The following is a 22,074-nucleotide window of genomic DNA, read 5'->3' on the forward strand; positions in this document are numbered from 1 at the left end:
AGGAGAATGAGCTCATAGCTGATCTTTGATAAGAAGTGCCCGGGGGAGTGGATGCAGAGGAGAAGCCTTCAGACATCCAAACACTGACACATCAGGAGCAACCCAGTGAGATGAGTACAGCAGCTCCAGTATTGATGCTCATCGCTCAACAACTTGCTCAAGGGCACTTTGGGGGCACCAGAGGGGGAGGAAACACCGTTACTCATCCGTCCTCCTACACGGTTTCCTCATCAGTCTGTGAATTCAAGCCAACGACTGAGAAACTTCTGTAACTCACGACAGCTGTTTCTCCACCTCTGAACATGTAGGCAGCTTTACCTTCAACTGTACAGCGTGTGAAGCTTTTTATGAGCTGTGGGAGAGAAACTCTCACATCAATATATTCACAGTGTGGTACAGTTGACTCTGTGGGGCACAGTGTGACCTGTTTGGCAGCGTGTAGCGTGTTTTCTGTGGCACCTGGCGTGAGCAGCCGTCCATCGGAGCTCATCAGAGACGACCTCGGGATGTTCATGGCTGCTGCCCAGCTGCTGGGCTCTGACATGGACATCGTCATGGAGGCAGAAGCCACTGTCATGTAACGGTTCAGGTCTGTGGAGAGACACACAAGTGGGATGAGTTAGACTTTAAATCAACTTTTGTTGTTATTCATGTGCAGCCAAAAGATTTTTTAGGATGGGTTAAAGAAAATCCAGAATAAAATTTTAGGAGTGACAAGTTTTGGCTTCCTGTTACAACAAAATGTCTGTGCCAAAACTGACTGCTTTGTGATCTCAACCCTGACCCTTCCAGACCTAAACCCTCTCTTAACCAAAGACTAAACCATGGCCTCATTGTTACGAGAATCAGGTAGATTATTTCAAACTTGAAGCTCACTGAAGCTCAAAATATTAATGGACAACCTCTGCAAACATCTGGACTCTCTGAAAATCAAAGATGGAGGTTTAACTCATCAAGATTTCAACTTTTCTTCTCATACATTTAATATCAAAAGAATTCAATGTTTAAAGCTACAGCTGAGATTTCTGAAGTTACTTTGGAGAGGATCATTGATGGCTGAGGAAACAGAGGTGGGCAAACATCCTCTGAAACAAACCTCACAGTAAATCTGTTGCATTTTATTGGTCCAAAGGTAATAAGTCAGGATTTATTTTCTGTAACGACAGAGCTTTGATATGAAAATCCCTTTACATAAAGCATTGTCTCAGAGGAAAGGACAAGTCCAGACTTTGTTTCTGAAACCAAAAAAACTGAAGATCCTCTAAACCACTACAACAACACACACACAAACACATCAGCTGCTACACAAACCCTGAGGCTGGAGGTTCTCTGCCAAGTCCTAAAAGCCTTACACAGAAAATCAAACACTTTCAGATCCCTGTAGATAAACCCCTGCAGTAAAGTCAACAGGAAGACGTCATGGCATCCACCAGAGGCTCATCCTCCTCATCTGGAGTTCATTTCAACACCCTTACAGTAAGTGCTTTTACAGCTCTTACTGTGTGAGCCCTCGCTGGCAGATTTGGAAATCATCGAGCAGCAGCTGCTGGCCGAGCTAGAAGCCTGTCCTGCTCCTCCCTGACAGCGATTAACAGAAGTAGAGCCTCACTTTGTGTTTGGATTTCTCAGTGCCTGGTTCAGATATTCTCACACTGTTTTACAGTTTTGTGTAAATACCAAAGCACTCTGACTCTCTGGGGTTGGAAATTAGCCATCTGTCCACTGTGAATGTTTTGGTAGAGTACTGAAGCTAGCAGCCGTGGAGGTAAATCAAAGGTCTGAACAGAGAAACACGCCGAGCACTGAATCCTCCTCATGTTACAGCAGACGTTCATGGTTGAAGTGAACTTTGGTTTTTATTTATTTCTCAAAAATTTGGATGATAACCAATGACGGTAACAGTAAGTGTCTCTGCAGCCCTTTGAGTCTGTTAGGGGCTTAGACCTCCACTATGAGCTGGGATGAACAGCACATCATCAGAGAGACCATGTCTATTTTTTTAGCTCGTTTAACACTTTCACTTCATCGAAGAGACAAAAGATGCCTCTTTGTCTACAGAAGGCGCCAACATCCTCCAGATTTCATCTCATGACTTTAAATTAAAACTTGTGTGAAATGTCTGATGACGTGTGAACCTCAGACGTTTCACGCCGGCCGCTCACAGTTTGACTCCAAACATTCAGCTGAAGCGATCACGGCGGCTCTGGCGTCTCATTTTGTACACATGCTTTGTCAAAGAGGAAACCTTCCCTCCAGCCTGCTGCAGAGCCTGCTTTCTTTCATCTTGTTAATTAATATTCTTTTAAAATTGACACAACAGCCTCTGTGCTCAGACCCACTCATTAAAAGCTGTTTGAATGTTGCCAAGCAATGTCTGATAACTCGGTCTTTGTGCTGCTGTTGCTGTGCTAATGTTCCTGACGAAAGCTTCACAGGCGTGTTTACTGCTTACATCACCTGTCCTGCAGACTGTCGGTGCACTCAGAGGAGAGGTGATTCAGGAGGAAGGATAACTAGCAGGGATTATTTAAAGCTGGTTAACAACACAATAGTCATCATGATAATTTCAGCGTGAAACAAAAGACAATCTGCTGTCCTGCTGGCAGAGAGGAGCTGGTTCAGATGAGAAAGGAGGTCTCAGATCAGCCTAGTTGGGACTGAGCCTGGAAATAAATTCCTGCGTCTCATTTCTCACCCAGTGATGCTGTTATTGTTCCTGTGATCAGCCCACTCTCCACTTTATTTTCTTCTTTTTAGCAAACTAGACGTGTGCCAGCTCAGAGTAAGTCAGAGAGTAGCGCTGTGTGTTTGTGAGGGAGGAGCTACTTTGGATTACAAAGAGCAAAAAAGCATCAGATGAGTCAGTTTAACGAGTTTTGTTCTGTTTTTCACTAAGAAAGAAACAATTTTCTCACACACAGAAAAATAAATGTCACAAATTTTTTACAGGGTGACTTTAAGCTCTGTTTTTAGCAGAAATCACAACAACTGTTGGTTAGTCATCTTACTCAGCTCTACTACGAAATAAAACCTTCACACATCAAACTTTTACTGCTCACTGTTACTTTTTCCTAAACTCTACAATATCTTTAGAAATAAATAGAAATGTACCAAACGTATATTTTCAGGATCTTTTCATCAGGGGTCTCAAGTACTTTAACAAAATATTTGTGTTTTTCAAAAACAAGGGGATTGTGGTTTGTCCAGGCACTCTTTGGCAAAGATTAGTCGATCCTTTTTCAGTCTTTTCCTCAGCAGTGGTGTCCTTGCCTTGGCCTATAAAGAGCTGCTTGGTTTTGTGCTTGATGTGTGGTACTTGTTGAAACCACGGCCTCAGACTGTTCCAGGTTGGCTCTTTGGATGTTTGCACCAAACTTCAAAGACTCTCTCGTGAGTTTTCTCTTCTTTCCACGTCCAGGAAGTTTCTTGACAGTTCCATTCTTGGCAAACTTCTTAAATAACATTATGCACTGTTGAAGCAGGGATACCAAGGTCTTTGGAGATGGCTTTAGAGCCTTTGGAGGTCTTGTGTTTGCTCATCATCCTACTTCATACATCCTCAGAAAGCTCCTTTGTCTTCACGGTCATGACGGAGGAACAGGAGATAACAGATGGCTTTTTAAAACGTAGAAGTGATCATTGTTTGACTAATTCAAGTCACAGGAGCACAGGTGGTTCTCATATGTGATTTACCATAAGTGAGTCACAATGTGTTTCTTACTGATTTACAGCAAAGGGTGCCAATAGTGACACAGCAAGCCTCAATTTTTCTATTTTAGTTTTTCATTCCCAGTTTTGTATTAAACACAAGTTCTCCATAAAAAAAAGCTCCACTTGATTCTTTTTTTTCCCCCCAGAAATTATTCCACATTATGAACTTTAACACCATGGGCTGAATAATTTGGAGCGGGACGATGTGTAAAGGTCACATTACTGTCTAAAAAATGGAAAACTTGGTCTGATATTTTAGTTTCGGTTACTTTTTCCCATTTGTAATAGTCTTGTATCAAGTGATGTAAAACTTCAACCATTCAGAAGTTACAGAGCTGATTTTAAAGTAATTTTTATTTCTTGTATTTTTGTACTTTATGTGGCTGTGATTTTATTAGACTGCTACCTTAGTCAAGTCTCTCTTTACCTAATTTTGACAGGACTTCAAAGATAGAAAGAAAGAAAAACATCTGAAAAAGAAAATGAAGAATGAAAGAAAGTAAGTGGACTTTGAGTGATGACAATAGCATTCATGACTAAAGCCAGTGGTTTTATTTATTTCTGGTTCCTGAAATATGATTAAAAGAATTTTTGCCTTTCAGGTGAAGTCAATTTATTCATTTTTCACCTCACTAAAGTCATAATGACTGTAATTTTAAAAGTGTCCGTTTTCATTACAGCTGCTCTTTAGAAACAACAGAGCTGAAAAAAAGCATCAAAAGCTTTTGCACCTTGACAAAAGTGAGAAGAACTTCGACTGCAGACATCAAACTTTACAATCTTCCTCTTTAAAGGGAGTTATGTGAATCTATTTGATGTTATTTGATCTGTAAGGTATTTGTTTTCATTTCATCATGCTCTTATCCCGCTCACATCATCCGTCAGAAACAATTCACAGACTTTAAAAAGCCACTTTCACTCTCTGAAACTGTTCGTCTCATTCACAGACTCACTGTCTGACTTTTAATCTGGAGACTCAAGAGGAGAATTTTATAACAAGGTCAAAGTTAAGACAGGATCTTTGCTCACTTCACACAGGAAGTGGGTCACATGATGAAGAGGAGGAGGAGGAGGTATAACCCAGGTCATCAGGTGTTATTGGATTGAAGAGGAGCTGAGAGAAAGGTGCAGAGGTGAAGGAGATCACACAGGAGGAATTTTTCCCTTTAACCTGATATTATTTGATAACCAACAGAGCTTCTTTCACACTGAAATGAAAATCAAGTCGTTCCACAGCCGTCACGCAGCCAACACACTTCCTGTACGTCAGAAAACCCCAGAGAGACGTTCATCTCAGCTGGTTGTCGCTGATTGATTTCTTTTCTCCATGTTACCACAGTTCAACATGTGGCTCCATGAAAGTCAGAGTAATTACTGCTGTGGGTCATGAAGAATAGAGTGTAAATGAAGCCCAGTCTCACCATCACTCCCTTTACTTCTCCAGTTATTCAACCTTTTTTCTCCTGTTCTGAAAATGAACACAGGGATACAGCACAGGTTGTTTAAAACATTCAGCTCTGCTCAGTGTTCTTCTCAGTATTCATCATGAACGAGGAGCTACATGTGCCTGTAGAGCCAAATAACACAGAAAATTTAATTAAGCACAGAAACATTCTTGTTATTTTCTCTGAGCTTTTTATAACTAACATTCCCGCTGTGTCAGAAATGGTGAAATGACGACTCACGGAGTGAGTCTAATTGCTTGTATTCACTGATCTTTTGAGAGAAGTCAGCAGGATTTCAGCCTAATATCATCATTTTACACTTTATATTGTTTCATTAAGAAAATGAGAGCAGTAAGTCAGGTAGAAACTACTGAGTTTTTCTTGTTTTGGCGTCTTTCATGAAAGGTTTATATTCTTTTCTTCAGAACATGAGTGGTTTTTGGTGCTTTATAAAGAGAGTCTCTGGTTCAAATGAGTCGGTCGATGGGAAGTTGATTCCTCCTGTGCCCCACAGTCATGAGCTCGTGAACTCTGAGGATTGATTTCAGACCCAGGCTTTACTGATCTCCTGGACTCTCCTGATTGGCCTTTAGCTCTGCTAAACGCTCCCTCAGGGAGCTGGGGCTGATGGGAAATGGAGCCATTTTGAGGCGTATCAGTTATAAACCTCCCAGCTGAGAGAGAAGCATGGGAGCATTTTGTTCAAAGTGAGTGAGCTCTCAGCAGCTAACTGCCAGCCTGAAGGAGGAGACGAGGAGGAAGCTGGACTGAGTTTGGAAGAGAACAGGAAGAGGAAAATGATCAAGAGAAGAGAGTGAAACGATAACTTAACAATAACAGGTTTTATGAATTTAAGCTTAAATATGCTGTTGACCTTTGGGCGCCTATTGTTAAGTTGCACAAACTGCAAATAACAACATTTCTCCACATTTAGCTCTAAAACATCACTTTTTTCTGCAGATTTAGAGAAATTTTTGTGAAATATATTCTTCAAATATTATAAATATATGTTTAATGTTTTATCTAAATGATAAATGTTATATCTAAATGTTGAATGGTATTTATAAATGGCATAAATAAATGTCCTGTTTATGAATATTTAGCAACGTTTTAAAAAAAAATTAAGTTTCATTCTAAATATTTGGCTAAGACTGAATATTTATCATGTGCATGTGTGGGTTCTCTCTGGGTACTCCAGCTTCCTCCCACAGTCCAAAATCATGCTCACCAGGTTAATCGGTCACTCTAAATTGTCCCGAGGTGTAAGTGTGTGAGTGAATGGTTGTTTGTCTCTATGTGTCAGCCCTGTGAATGACTGGCGACCAATTCAGGGTGTACCCTGCCTCTCGCCCAATGACAGCTGGGATAGGCTCCAGCCACCCGCGACCCTGAACAGGATAAGCGGTAAAGAAAGTGAAGGAATGAATAAATGAATATTTATCATACATTTATACTTTTTTTCTGCAAAGATTTCTCAATATTTACCAGGGTTTCTAAATATTTAGTCAAGATTTCTAAATCAAAAGCAAAGATTTATAAAGTTTCTTTAGAGATTTCTAAATCTTGAGCAAAGATTTCAAAATATTTAGCTAATATGCAAATTCACTCTCCCGCCCACCAGGCGTGGTTGAAGTGGTCCAGCCAAGCAGATTTTGAGAAAGTCAAACACAGTCAGTTAAATCTGCCTTTAGAAAAGAAACGTTGATGGCACTGTTAAAAAATTAATGAAATGGAACCAAGCCATCTTCTGATGATGGGCTAAAGATGTGTTGAAGATCCTGTGGCCAACATCAAAGAGGGGGAGCTTGACATTCTCAAAATCGCCTCCTTGAACTTTTATTTTGGTACTTCTATTTTGGCGGATGGGAGTGTTAATTTGCACATTAGCTCAATATTTAAAAATTAGCTAAATTCTTGACTCCATATTTAGAACTCTTAACAAATATCTTTTAATATTTGCAAAAGAATTACAAATCTTGACTTGATATTCATGCTTAAGATTTTGAAATCTTGACTAAATATTTAGAAACCTGGGTAAATATTTAGAAATCATTGCAAAAGTTTTGTAAATATTTGATAAATATTTAGTCTTAGCTAAAAATTTAGAATTAAACTACATTTATTTGTAACATATCTAAATAGCATTTAAAATTTAGATATGTGTGCAACTTTACAATCGGTGCCCCATAGTGACCTATAGACCCTGAAAAACATGAAGAAACACATGACCTTATAAACACAGCATTTTAATATGAGGAGAAATTGAAAAGTTTGTGTATCAGTGTATTCATGCAGAGCTTAAATGGCTGCTGTATTATTTCATTTAGGTGTGATGTATTTAAGGTGACATCTGATCATTTACATGCAAACACAAACCTCTCAGGCTGTTCAGACACGTGCATCTTAATCATGAAAACACACAGCAGGCACAATAAAATGCAGAGACTGCAAAACTGCCCTCTGGTAGTGGATGGCTTTTTGACCTTGCTGAGTGTGTGTTTGTGTGTGTTTATGTGTGATGTGTGTGTATAGACATCCTCTTCACCTACAGACATCAGCATAACCAGGAACCTGACACTACATCAGCACAAAATTTGGACGATCCCGACAGAGAACGATCAATCATTTCACTGAAACCAGAGAGCAGAGAGTCTTTGTGGAAACTACCGGAAGGAAACAAAGAACAAACACACAGTTCCTGTCTGATGTAGCGGTTTGTGATAAAACAAAAGTTTTATATCTGTTTCAATCAAAGAACAGCCCAGCAACTTTTCTAAAACTAAACTCTGTCTTATCAGCACACTCACAATCACAAAAAAGAAACCCAAACCCAACTCTGATCATAACTTCTCTCTTCCTTTCTCCACCAGGTCTGAGGGTGACGAGTGTTTATAAATATATTGAAGACCATCACTCAATCTTCAGACACAGAGCCCAGGTGAAAAGACAAAACATGCAGAGAGAACAGGACAGTGATTTTAATGGACTCTAACTCAGGCTCTCGTTATAAAAACCCTCCTCTCTGGTTTTTTCCATGCTGGAGTTTCAGTCTAATCACTCAACCTAAAGCCTGCAGAGTGATTTAGTGACATTAAGACTTACAGAGTCCTGATTGTGTCTGACTGTCTGATGCAAAGAGTGAAGGTATCACTGCAACCAGAGCAGGGACTTCACGATGGCACAACTGACATTTCCTGACAAAGAAAAACTTTATGAATGAAATATTTCTCCACATGTAATTCATCTTTTTTTGGTAGGGCCTGTTTTTTCCACCTAAACTTATTTATATTGTCAGAGTGGAATCAATTGTTGAATACATCTGTGTATATTTACTGTAACATCAACCCTTTGAACCCTGTAGTCATTGTTAGAAGAGACCAACACACACTGTATTTGTGTTCTGTGTTGTTATTATGCATCATTTGTTCAAACACTGAATCAGAGACTCTTTTCTCTGGGCCTGGAGGGACAGACAGGTTCAGATATGTAGGTTACCTAAATGTGTGTGTATACGTCTGTGTGTGGGTGAGAGACAGAAAACAGAGACTGGAAGAGAAAAGAGTGCGTTACATCCAAACCTCCTCCTCCTCCAGCTCTGTATGCTTCCAACAATCAGCGCTGCATTATTTGGTTTGAGATAAACACGAATGTTTGATCCATTTTCTTCCATCTTTGAGAGTTTTCTGCCAGCAAACATGTCTTCATCCTCTACAGTTAAACTAACCCAGACACGATAAAAGCATCCATTACTGAAGAAGCAGTGGAAGAGTCCTTGATGAATTATCAAACTCAGGAAAAAAACAGACGGTCTGTTGATCTGAAGTAACCCAAAGCCTCCACATCATGTTTTCAGACTGTTTCCAGTTGAAGGTCGTTCAGCCTGTCAGAGTTATCTTCATCAGACAGAGGCAGGGATCATTTCAGACATACAGAGAACATGATGCCTTCACTATCATATCACTGCTTTTATTTTCCACTGGAGAGACTTGGGTTGGTTTATTTTTTGTCATTCTGTTTGTGTACGTTCCACAGTCAGACCCCTAAAACCTCGATGTGCTCTCGTTACCGTCAGTCAGTGTGAAGTCTGTGTAAGAAGCTGTCGAGTGGTTGTCTTCACACAGCAGCCTGTTCAGAGGTCTGGAACTGGTTCTGGGGTCACAGAGGTGTTTGGTAATTAAGACGAGGGGCTCAGAGGTTCTGGAGCTGCTCAGCATCCAGCCCGACAGAAGGATGACACCCAGCAGCAGAAAGTGGAAGAACGGGCTGGTTAGTGGAGACAGAGACGATCAGCTGCTGGCCATCAGGGCGTAATGAAGCAAGGAATCAGCACACACTCACACACACACACTCACACACACTCAGATATCTCTCTGTTTTATTCCAGATTTAGTTTGTTTGACTCATATCCTCCAGGTGAGCTTTCTCTCTCTGTTTTGTTTTCTTTTCATTTTCCTCACATAAAGATGATGGACACGGGAGAATGGATTTATTTACAGCCAATGAAAAACTCCTCCAACTCGTCTCTCAGGAGCCAACTCTAAGCATATGCTGCATCAAATAGTAATCAAATCCTGCAGAAGAGCAATAAAAGAAGCTTTCACTATAGCTATTAAATATGTCACAGCTCAGTGTGAGCAGATATTGGATGAACCATGATGGGCACTCAGGTAATTACTCCAGCATTGACTAGAGAGGCCTCCCCTGGAAAAAGTAATTGGAGAAAGTTCCTGTGGTGTTTCTATAATCAGAGGTGAAATAATCAGGAGTGGAGAAAAAAAATCATGTGATCCAGGTCTCAAACCGTGATTTGAGGAACCAGGTTTCAGCTTTAAGATTGCTCGGGTTATAACTTAACAGTAAGTCACTTGAGTTGATCAGACTATCATGACACGTGACACATGGTGCGTTCAGTGACTTTTCAGCAGATAAAGAAAAAATCCCTGAATCCTGAGAGAAAAAAAGAAAGTTTGCTGAAAGCTCTGAATGCAAACTTTGAAACAGCCACAACAAAGACAAAGTCAAACAATAGCTGTCAAAAAATCTGCCTCAGTTTGCTTTCAGTCAAAACAATCCCCAAACGACGTGTAGCAGAGGAAGAAATCAGCCTGTCACTCAGACACGTTCGAGTCTTCAGAGGAGTAAACAAAGAACAAACAAGCTGTTGATTCTGTTCTGATGGAAACAAAACACAGCAGCAGAGCAAGTAGACAGATTGGTCAAAGGCTCGCTTGTTTAACAACTTCTTGATCCCACAACAGATGGAAAAACAACAGTTTCATCCATGTTCCAGAGCTTCAGATTACAAGTCGTAATAATTCCAATCATGATAAAGAATTTAAGCTGCAAGTAGCGTTGGATGGGTCATCACACTGTGCTGGTTTGTCATGCCCTTTTAAAGCCCTCCATCAAGGATTCATCCCTTTATAGTGTGTGTATTAAAAACATAGCGTTTTCCCTCCTTCAGCGAGTCACATGACCAACTGAGCTTCTGACCACTGTGTGACATCATCTCCAACTGCTGCCAGAGGAGTTAAATTCACAAAAGTTTTGGAAACAACTCCTTATAGATGCCACAATTGACCGAAATTGGTGAAAAAATATGATATTTTTGTAGGAAATTTTGTCAGGAATCCATCCATGTCATTTTTAAAGCTGAACAACTTGTCTTCTTTTTTGTAGATGCCAAAATGTGGCAGCTCGGGTAGAGCTGAAAACAGCTCTCCCATGTATTCTAATGGAGGGAGCTGAGAGGGCTTCTGTGGGGTTCACCGACTTTGAGGGCTTGTCATTTGAAAACCGTTTCAGAAACAACAAAATCCCGAAGAACATTTTGTAAAGCAAAAGCAGGCTGCCATCTGAGTAAAAATCAAGCTGATACCATTTACGGTTCTGGAGGACGTAATTTTTGAAAAAGGGGTACAAATGGGGCCAAGTTTTATTTTGAAAGGCAAATAGGTGGCTTCCTGTTGGAGATAGGTCGGAGGTGTCAGTGTATGCTTTTTGCGTCTGAATGAGACAAACATTTTGACGTTGGTTTGATGTCTCTATGGCATTTGTACTGGAAACTAGAGGCGTTTTAGTGTGCCTAGGTGGCGCTACAGAGCAAATTACGGGATGTTGGGGGTCAAGTTTGGTATGATTTCAAACTCCTTCGTGGTTCTGAGGTTTGTGCCAATTCTGGTAAGTTTTTGAGTACGTTTAGGGGGTCAAATTAGAGCTCAAAGAATGGAGGGAAGGGCGATGACCCTTAACATCGCTCATGTTGATGTGATCATTGTGAAATAAAAACACATGTGACACAAAGAGGTTTTATGCCAAACATCATCGACTTATGTACCAAATATTTCTGAAGATTCATGACACCTGAAAAAAGCTCCAGAGGACAAAGGAATAAAAGTCAAACTAATGAGGCCACAGGCTGGTTTGGATTTATAGTCACACTTTCACTCACTCTGTCAATTCTCAATACTGCAGCTTGTTCCCATAAAATGTTTATGCCTCTGCAGTTACTGTCTGAATGAACGCAGCGATCCATCAGCATCACAGAGCATCTTCTCTGTGCTCAGTGAGTGATGTATGGTAATAAAGAACAAGCTTTAAAATCAAAGCAAATGACGACAAACAGCAAAACAGAAAACATTCACTCATACACATGCTGCAGAAACTCTGTGAAAAAGAAGAGAAACAACTCTTCTTCAAGTCTGAGGTTCTGCTGTGAGGCTGTGTTCATGGTTCAGTGAGGGCTGATGTGCTGCCGAAGGAGTCCAGCTACAGAGAGGATGACCCCGTCTCTCTCAGATCTCCTGCAGACAAACTAAAAACCAGTCCAGGCTGACAGGTTATGGTTTCCCACACCAGGACAGGAGACAAAAGTTCACACAGTGTTCAATTAAACGTCTGCAGAAGCTGACAGTTTTGTTTTCGTGACTTGTGTTTCTTTGTCAGCAGGACGGCTCAGAGAGAGGAAACACTGTCCTACAGATAGAGGAACAAGGTTCAAGACACACAGAGAGCAAACAGCAAATCTTCAGAGCTTCAGAGCACAGGAGGACGTCCAGTTCAGGGACAGAGAGGGAAAAGTGAATAGAAGTTCATGATGAGCAACATGACCCAGACTTAATTTGAGCTTTGGGAAACACAAGGTTTTGTCCTGACTGGTGTGAACATTTTGTTTGGATTTAAGAAGGAAGAAAGACTGAGGACTGGGACGAGGAAGAAAAAGTAAATGTGAAAAAGTTGCTAAAGGAAAGTAAATACAACCGGCAGCTTACTTGTTCGTAATAAGCTTCCGTGGTTTCAGTCATACAGCTCAGTCTGTGACGGCACCTCCCACTTCCTCAATTTACAGCCAGGTATATCTCCATATAAACAGCGCTGTACGGGCACATTGGAGGTTGCTGCTTTTGTTTGCTCCTCTGAATTTGACTTATTTAAGTTTGGTGCTGGAAATTGTAGCGTGACAGACGTGGGATTCAGGCCCTGGGTAGATGGAGCTGATTCAGGTTGTTTGCTGCTCTTCTGAGACTGATTGCCACTGCTGCTTTGTTAAGGCTAGTTTGTTGTTTTGTTTAGGTTGCTTTAGCGTTAGTTTTCTTTACTTTTATATGTTTTAGCTTGGCTCAGTACATGATTTGTTTTCTGTACTGAATGCTTTAGTCCTTTTAGAATAGTGTTTTTATTGTTATAGGTTAAGTTGATTGCTCTCTTCCTTTACTGAAACAATCGTGTCAATCCTCTGTTCTTTCTTTGCTTGTTTGGGAGTATTGCAGGCCGAGTGGTGCATTGTCGTTGTAGCACGTTGGGTCTGTCTGCGAGTACAGGCCTCACACCACCTGCACCTCACCTTCCCTTAATTGTGTGTGATTCGTTGTCACTTTTCATTTTTCTCACGGAGCACATTTTGTTTCTTTTTAGCTGCTGTGTTTGAGTGAGTGCAGGATTTTGGGCATCGCTCAAATGGTAAGTCCTCTACACCCCCATCCTGGTCACTAGTGGCCATTTAAGTTCTCCCTTAGTCTCCAATATTTCCCTTAGTGTTTTGTTCGTTTAGTCTTTGTTTAGTTAGACTAAGTTGGTAGTGTTATTCTAATCTTGTCTATTTTAGAAAGAGATCTACAAATAAAAGAATTTTTTTTTTTTTACTGCTTAAATGATTTATTGCTCATTTAAACTTTTTTTTATCAAAATAACCTTATTGCTTGAAAACCTTTTTTTTTTTTTTTGTCTCTGCCTCTGATTTACTTACTGCCAACTTGTCCTTTTTTTTAAGTGTCCATGGTGAAGTTGTACTCGTAGGGTGATTTGAATGAGTTGGTTCCCTCAGCATAATTAAAATAATTTGGTCAAACCTGGAGCATGGTCACATAAACAACACTTCACCTGATTAGGTGTTAGTTTAGGATTTCACATGTTGTTGCTCAAAGAATCAGAGGACACATGTCTGGAGCAGAGAGGAGCAAATGTTTTTGATTCTCTGCTTCACAGAACGCCAAAAAGAAACTGTTAATCCTCAACACGTATGGACTGAAAAGTTATTACTAGAGATAAAGTAATGTTGATCTGCAGAAAAGAAAATATCTTCTCTTAAGCCGTTAGTAGTCCTGCACAGTTTTTAATCAACCAGGGGACTTGGGTTTCCAAACAGTTAAGACTAAGTGTGAGGAAAAGTAGAAGCTGCTGAAGTCAAGAGAAACCATGAAATCAATGAGACGTCTGCAGAGCAAATTTAGTTGTAAACAGGAGCAGTTTGAGTAAAAGGGTGAAACTGAGAGAGAATCTTTACACAATCTGTAAGTCCTGCTCTTAAACTAAGAGGTAAAGAGAAAACACATGTAGCCAAATGAATGATTCACTGGAACCAGAACAAGAACAAACCTAAAAAGTGTTTTTCTTCTCAGAGCTCTGTATCCTCACAGTCAGACTCTCCTCCATCGGTTCGGTGTGATATTGCCTCATCAAAGCGGAGAGCTGCATGAATCATCTTTTATCAGGTGTCAGCTGGATAAATGTGACACCTTGGAGAAGTGAAATCAGCAGAGTATTCTCCATCTTTTAACGTCAGACATGAAGGGAACGATGCAGATTGATGCTGAAACCCTGTGTAAGACCTTGGGAAGAGTTACCTTCACTTTGGTGTTCATCATGTTTCACAGCGCAACTTTACAAGGAAACACAGCAACAGCACAGACTGAATGTCTCTTTGATACCCTCTATCTCTGGGTTTTTCCAGCTCCCAGGAGTTTGAGGGAAAGACAAAATCAGACGTGAGAAACGAGATCCTGCCTCAGATATTGATTCATTGTGAAATAAGAGTCCAGTGGAGTCAAATAGAGGAGCTGGTATAGCACACACACCACACACACTGTGGGTGTAAGTAAGTAGTCATGGAGCATCTTTCATCTGTCACAGAAAGTGAGAGAAAGATAGATGAACACATCTACACAGCAGAGGATGTCGTCATGTCTCCTGATATCAACTGAACTATTCATCTGTTCATCTCCTCAACCAAAGTGAGTCTTTGAGTTTATGAGGAGTTCACAGTTCCACATAAAAGAGTTGGGACAAAGTGTTAAAAATCCAACAAAGACACTCTCTCTGTGTGTAAGTCTGAAGTTATGAACTCTTGAGCTTCTTTCATCTACAGAAATATCTTTAAATGTATAAACTCTCTGTTGAAAACCAGGAGAATAGAACGGCTATTTAAAGGGAGGAAGCCCTCTGGTTTCAGCAGGCAGCGAGATGGAGAAACTCAAAATGGGTCACGGTAAAGAAACGATTCTCTGGGAAATAGCAGAGAGCCTCAGGGCCACAACACGGCACAATGTACCAGATACAACGACACAGAGACGGAGGAATTAAGCAGCCACATGAGAGCAGGAGGAACTAAGAAAGGTGTGCTGCAGTGAAGTCTCCTGTTTGTTCCTAACCTGAGGAATCAATGTGCTCCAGAAAACATAAACATTCAGAGAGTTTAACTACAGCACAGCAGACGACCAATCAGAGGAAGGAGGAGAGACGCTGTGTGGGAAAATGTCAAAAGGTGGAGAGAAGAAGCAGCCATACCATCGTCACGATATCCATCATAAGAGACGGGGATGGAAAGTTGTGACTGGGAAGGTTGGAGCTGTCAGGAGTGATAAACATACGTGTGCTGAGCTGTGATCTTATAGAAAGGGAGAAAAGGAGAAAACAGCTAAAGATCAGGAGATGATCAGACTGTTCGATAAATAGAGTCATGCCCAGAATCTCAGCCTTAATGTTTGTTTCATATTAGATTTAATGCAGTTCAAAAAATAAATAAAAAACACTGAAATGGTTTTAAAGCAGCTGCCTGAGGTTTCCATTTCTCTCGCACGCTATGTTGACAAGCTCAGCCTGAACAGACAGGGTGAGTGGCACTTTGTGGTCCCTGAGGACAACATCAGTACACACGCTCACACACAAGTGTCCATCAGCAGAGACAGCCGTGTCCCAGACTGTCACGTTTCATCAAAGCTGACGGAGAAACACGACAATCTGACCTGAACGCAGAACGTGTGTCGTCCTAACCTGCAGTTTGCCGATCAGAGAGCAGGAACATCCATCTATCAGAGTAGTCCATTACGATCAACACAGAGTGATGGTCCACCTGACGCTCCATGAGGTGAGTGAAAGTCATGAGGTGTGTAGCCTGGATCAGCTCCTCTATCCATTAAACCCATCAGGAACAGAGTCCCTGTCGCTGTTTTCATGGTCGACCTTTCTTCTTCTGGTGGGATGGATGAGTGGAGCTCTGAATGAAAGCTGGCAGAGACAGAAGAGGAAGACACCGATGGAGGGATGAGACAGGGTCTGAGACAAAATATCACAACAGGAAGGTCGAAAGTAGAGACTGAGGCCCTGTTGACACGACAACATTTCATCCAAAAACGCTAAAACGCAGTAAAAACATAGAGGAAAAAAATCTGCTTTTACACGGGAATGCTGAGGGACTGAAAACGTTGTAGTAAGCATGCCAGGCCTGTAGTTGGCGCTATAACTGTCTTGTCCAGAAGCAACTTTTGGTAGATCTCCACCGAAGTATGCATTTTAGGTTGGCTAAAATGCCATTTCCGTGTTAACACGAGGCCGAAGTGCCATAAGACTTTTGGGTTTTACCCCAAAACTGTTGTCTTTGAAACATCCCCTGAGAAATGGTGGTCTGGTAATAAACCTGTCATGTGAAAGCTGAGCAAGGCATCGCATGGATATGGGAGGGAAAAAAGGTAAATATGAAGCCAAAGGAAGCTGAGATGGCGTCCCATTAAAGATTCTTTTTGAACTTTTTTTTTCATTGTTTAAATTTTGCAGGTTGCTGATAAAATGGAAAATCTTGTTAGTCAAAAATATCCATTGTGGAGGAAAACTGGTCGGATGTTAAAAAGGTCAAGGGTCAAACATCACAGAATCTCCATAACCGTTGTCACAACCCATCACCTGTTCGTCATGAGCCACAAATAATCTGGATTGAACCTCTTAATGATTGTTTTTACATCCTCAGTTATCACTGCTCCAGTCCAGCAGCTCTCAGGAGTTAACCATCCAATCATCTGCTGTAGTGAGCTCAGATTAAACCAACTCCCCCTCTTAATTACACAAAGACCTGAGGGCAAAGGAAAGCCATAAACTGTAACGAGGGAATGTTAAAAGGAGCTGAACAAAGTGAGTGTCGTGTTGATGTAAGCACGGTGACACCACAATACCCCACGGCACTCATAATACATACAGACTGACACTTCAAAAAGACTTGTTACCACTGTGGAGGAGCCCAGAGATCAGCTGATTAGACGACTGTACACAGTGAGGATCCAGCTTCATGGAGGGCATGGATTAGTTCACTGGATTATTATAATCAGACAACTCATCACAGAGGTTTATAAGAGCCAGGCTGTAAAAGGTTCTTGTTAATGTTCATTTCTACCAATTTAGAAAATCCCGTTCATAAATTAAAGGAGGACGTTTTGGTCAACATGGTGGTTTCTACACTTGTTGGACTCTTTCCCAGTGATCAATGTCTGTCGTTTTAAATTGATGAGGAGAAACAGAAGCAGCAAAACAAGTCTTTGTAAAAAATCTACCAGACTTCTGCAACATCAGCAAGAAAAAAGCTGAAATGAAATATTGTAGCAGAGGAGATATGATCATAAACAACAGCTTTCAACAACTTTCACCTGATCACAAAGCTCATGTTTAAAGATTTTAGAGATGATAAAAGCTTTATGCTAAGTGTGAACTGATAATGCAGCCCAGAGGAAATGCAGATTTGTTGGTTTATTCCCAGCAGAGTGACTCTCTCTGTTATAATGAGAGGGGCTGGGAGAAACAAGCAGAGCCATGGGCCAGGAGCTGGCTGCCACACAACAACAAAAAGCACTTATGTGTGAAAGATCAAGCTGTGAGAGGAAGATGAAGGGCACGGCGGGGTCAGAGAGAAAGAAATCCTCAGTGATCTCCCCCATCTTTCACAGAGAGCGTCTGTGGCATTACAGGAGACGCAGAGAGGAGGCAGATGGCACAGAGGAGATGGAGTAAAGAGCGAGAAACAAAGGAGGGAAATAAGAGAGAAACAGGGAAAAGAGGAATCAGGCGTGGATGTTTGAGATGACGGCGCCTCTGGGTACAAACACGTAGAAAACGCCACAGCCTGCCTACATCAGAGACGATGGGTCTGCTTTGGTTACATTTCTCCTTGTAGTCATGTTGTGTCTCTGTGTGTTTGTTTTCAACAAATATTCCTCCTTAAAATGAGACTTCCTCTAATGACCCTTGACCTCATGAACATGAACCCTGCAGACCATTTAGTACTTCATGCACAGCTGGAGGGTCTGACAGGACATGTGGGAGATGCTGGGTGACCTCTGGGGCGTCTGCACAGCTAAACACATCACACCTGCTGACCCCACAGAGGGAGGGACTGGAGGTGATGGGGGGCTGACATGGTTCAGGGTAACTCTGGTTTTGGCCTCTGTCTCATTAATCAGGTGGGACTGAATGAAGCTCAGGAGAGACCGGTCCTGCTCTTTACTGAAGACTAAAGATGATGAACGACAGAAAGCAGTGAACTGTTCAAGGAGAGCTCTGTAGGATGATATTCAATCATTACAGAGAGATGAACAAGAGCTTTCATGTTATAAACCGTGTTCCTCATCCTCTTAAACTGCTGCTTTTGCCGCTTTCTTAAAGTCAATCAAAGACCTGTTTGACCAAACCTTGGAGGAGGACGATGAAGACTGATGAGATCTTCAGCCTCTCTGAGTGTCTCCTCTGCTTTGGATCAATGACTCCTTTATTCTGTCTATAATTGAGATGCAAGGAGCTTGAGGTGATTTAGTCCTGTTTAATTTCCTGGTTGGTTATGAATATAAATTCAAGCCCAAGGACATCAGATTTCCACTCATCTGTAAAAACACACAAACACATTCCTGCTCATGTTGACTGACACACCTGATTGACGTACATCACAGCAGTAGATATTTATCTATTAACACATTAACATATATAAAAACTGCTGCAAATCAAAAGGATTTTAAGTCTTTTTTTCTAATTTAGGAATGAGCTGATTTTCAATTTTCGAGTCTGTTTGTAAATCTCTCTGCTCTGAGCCCTGGAGGAGGACGAGGACTGTTTCAGGATCCTCTTTAACTCACCAACATACAGCCTTTCTCTCCACACCAGTCAGGCATCTGTTCACTTTTCCCCAGAGAAAGGTGACATTACTGGGAGGGAGAGGGTTAAAAGGGAAAGTGGTGGGAGCATTGGTAAAATGAGGAGGAAAGAGCAGAAAGGGTGCAGGACCTTGTTAAAACCCCCTCTGTGACAGCCGGGTAAAGGCTGCAGCTCCCCGTCATTAAATGTGGCTGATGTTGGAGAGAGGGAGTGAGAAAAACAGACAGAGGCATCAGAAAGAAAAGGTTTCACATGTGATTGCTGCGAAATGAGGAGAGAGCAGAGGTTTAGAGAAGGAGATGGAGAAGCAGCTTGATAAGAAATCTGATAAAAATCTAACTCTTTTACCCTTTTAAGACCCAAGCTTTTGTCTGGTGTGCAATTTTTAAATCACCTTGCCATTTGGGATAAGAATAGAATAGAATAGAATAGAATAGAATAGAATAGAATAGAAAATACTGTATTCATCCCCGAGGGGAAATTCAGGGGGAGTCACAGAAAGTAAAAGTTTATAGAAAGTGCAACAAGTTCCATAACAAGATAAATGATGGCAGCTTGTCCATCATTTCCCAGTCAGCCAGCCTCCACCTCCACAGAGTCCAGGACTAAGCTTCTTCAGCAGTCTGTTCAGTCTCCATTAGCCATGTTTGTGAATAGCATGATGCTACTCTGCCTTCTGGTATTCCCTCTGTTGCTGGGTTAGCACGGCTAGCTCGTCCATCTTATTGGAGATAGATCTTACGTTCCCAATAACGATGGATGGAAGGACAGGTTGATGTTGTCACTTCTTAGCTCACACCTGAGAACCAGCACGTCGTACTCACCTCCTTCTCCTCACTTTGTGGGAAGACATCAGGCCTTGCACTAGTTAGCATTGACATGCTACAGGCTGCTAACAGCTGAGTTCACATGTAAACAATGCAGCCATGGTTACATGTAGGATCTCCAGACAAACACAGGAGCAAAAATAGTAAAAATATCACTGAAGACAAAACCAGTTTGGTGTCAACGACCAACAAATGAACCATACAAAGTAATGATCCACTCCAAATGCAAAAATGACAAAAAAGAGGTGAAAAAATTACAAGAAACAAGGTAGAGAGAGCTGCTGTTACAGGCAGCCACAACAGGGCAGCGCCTAGTAAGACTAAACTTGGTCTTTGTATGGTTAGTTTGATCATTTGTGTTATGAGTTCTCTTTTAGTTGTTTTTTAGCTGTGTCATTGTACTTAAATGTGTTGTTTGTTATTTTGTGTTCACTAAAATAGATGTAACATTGTGATTTCACCAAAATATGATGTGGGCAGCGTCCTTAAATGTAGCCAACAGGTCAAAGTTTAAAAAATGATGTATCATGGGTCTGAGAGGCAGAAATGTATCGTCCACATATGTGGATGCTGGTTCTTGAAAGGTTAGAGAGACTTTATAATTTTCCATCAAAAATGTTACTTAAATGACAATAATAACAAAGCTTCTTTAAGCTTGGTCAATGAAAGACATTTTTGGTCTCCCTCTACAGTTAGAGGACCTGGTTTGAATCCCCACTGCCATCACTGGAGACATGTTGAACTGTATTTAATGCTTCACATCATGTTATGTAGCCTCCACAAAAAGCAAACTCATGTTAAAGTTTTAATATCTGATATCTTTAAAATATTTGACCTCAGTGAGTCTTAATCTTTTAATCTTTGTTAAAACTTTATATCTCAGTCTCTGAGTCTTCCAAACAGCACAAATAAATAATTCAGCAGCTGAAGCAGCCAATCAGAGAGTCTAACTCCTCTGGTGTTTGGAGGCCATCTCAAACAGTGGTTTAAATCCAACAGTGACATCAGTCTTAATGAATAACAGTGTAAATAAAAGAGCTTTAACAGCCTCTGCATTTAGAAATAAGCTCTCTGATTCTTTAAATCTCCAGGCTCCACTCGAGATTCAGCAAAATTTCCGGTTTGATTTCACTGTGAGAGAGAAGCAGGAATAAAACTCACTGAACACTCAGCTTTTAAAGAGTTACCTCACACACTGACATGAGGAAGAAAACACTTAAACACTCAACATATTCTTCTACTCACACCTTTCCTGCTGTGTCACTCAATATTTATTTACGACTTTGTTTTTTTATAGTCTTTCTTAATGATTGTAGAAAAACTCCTGAACTGTGTGTTTCCTTTATTTAATCTTTTCTCCTAAAATAACTTTACACAGCCTAAAAATCTTCCACCTGTTGCCAAATCCACCATGATAAACAAGAGGATAACAGAGAGGAGAGAAGAGGATGGCACTTTGCAGTCTAAATTTTAATCACCTGAAACTGGATGTGATCTGACTTGTGCTTTTCTTCATCTGTGATTTAAAAACCTGCGCTCATTTTTCCTTGTGTCAAAAGCACTGCTTTAAGAAAAAATGAAAGAAGAGAAAAGAAAAGGCTTTTTTCTCCTGCACACCTTTTGACAAAGATGGAGTCATCCTTGTTCAAGTCTCTGAGTGTTTCAAAGTGCTCCTATGAAAGAGTGAAACCTAAAGCGGAGTGTGTGAGGAACAAAAACATCGCAGAGAGAGGACTCTCATTTGGCAGACGTCTTCCTCAGGCTGATGGATGAAGACAGGAACTCATCCTGACTAATTATTTATCTTTCCTCCAGAGGCTGAAAATAACACAACCCTCCACTCTGAGCAGGTAGGGAACAGACCAGGATGATAGAGGTGACAGAGGTGAGCGTCCTCTTCCTCTCACTACACTGAAGAGAAAACAAACTCACAGTACACCGACACAATCTGACAGGTTTGGCTTCCTCTCTTTGCTTGTGTTGATTTTTTAAATCACTTTTTCCTGAGGATTATTTCAACATAATCTCTGCCATCAGATTAAAAATGTTGCCTACCTGTTCGACTTTTTTCTTTCTGAAATATTTGACTTCTTGTTGAGTTGTTCCCTCAGAGATCAACTCCTAAGGCTGGGGATCTCACAGGAACGCTCTGTGCTCCACCAGGTGTTGGTAATCCTGACTGTACCAAGTCAGACTCTGGACAGGGGGAGCATATGATGATTTCTCTTTTTTTGTGTTTTGTTTTAAACAATTTAAAATTTAAGTCAGATAATCTTTAAATGAATGAATGTTCTGTTCAGTAATTTTACATTTTGAAGACTGAATCTGAAGTTTGATGTTTCTGGTGATTTAAAAGCTTTGATGGTCTTTTTAATTTTCACCTCTGTTGGGAGCACAGTGGTTCGACC

At 40.9% G+C, this 22,074-nt stretch overlaps 1 long non-coding RNA gene across 1 annotated transcript; it reads right to left on the reverse strand.

Annotated features, from left to right (window-relative positions):
- Positions 1–411: 411 nt before the first annotated feature.
- On the reverse strand, positions 412–21,800 carry LOC141793865 (uncharacterized). The gene is made up of 3 exons (XR_012598447.1): positions 21,722–21,800; positions 15,705–15,938; positions 412–591 (listed from the first exon to the last, which is right to left on the reverse strand). It is a non-coding gene; the product is annotated as an uncharacterized LOC141793865 (long non-coding RNA).
- Between the last annotated feature and the right edge of the window lie 274 nt (positions 21,801–22,074).

Source organism: Halichoeres trimaculatus, unplaced genomic scaffold, assembly GCF_033239565.1.
Source record: "Halichoeres trimaculatus isolate MK-OKI-2021-1 unplaced genomic scaffold, fHalTri1.1 fHalTri1_scaffold_7, whole genome shotgun sequence".
NCBI classification, from domain to species: domain Eukaryota; kingdom Metazoa; phylum Chordata; class Actinopteri; order Labriformes; family Labridae; genus Halichoeres; species Halichoeres trimaculatus.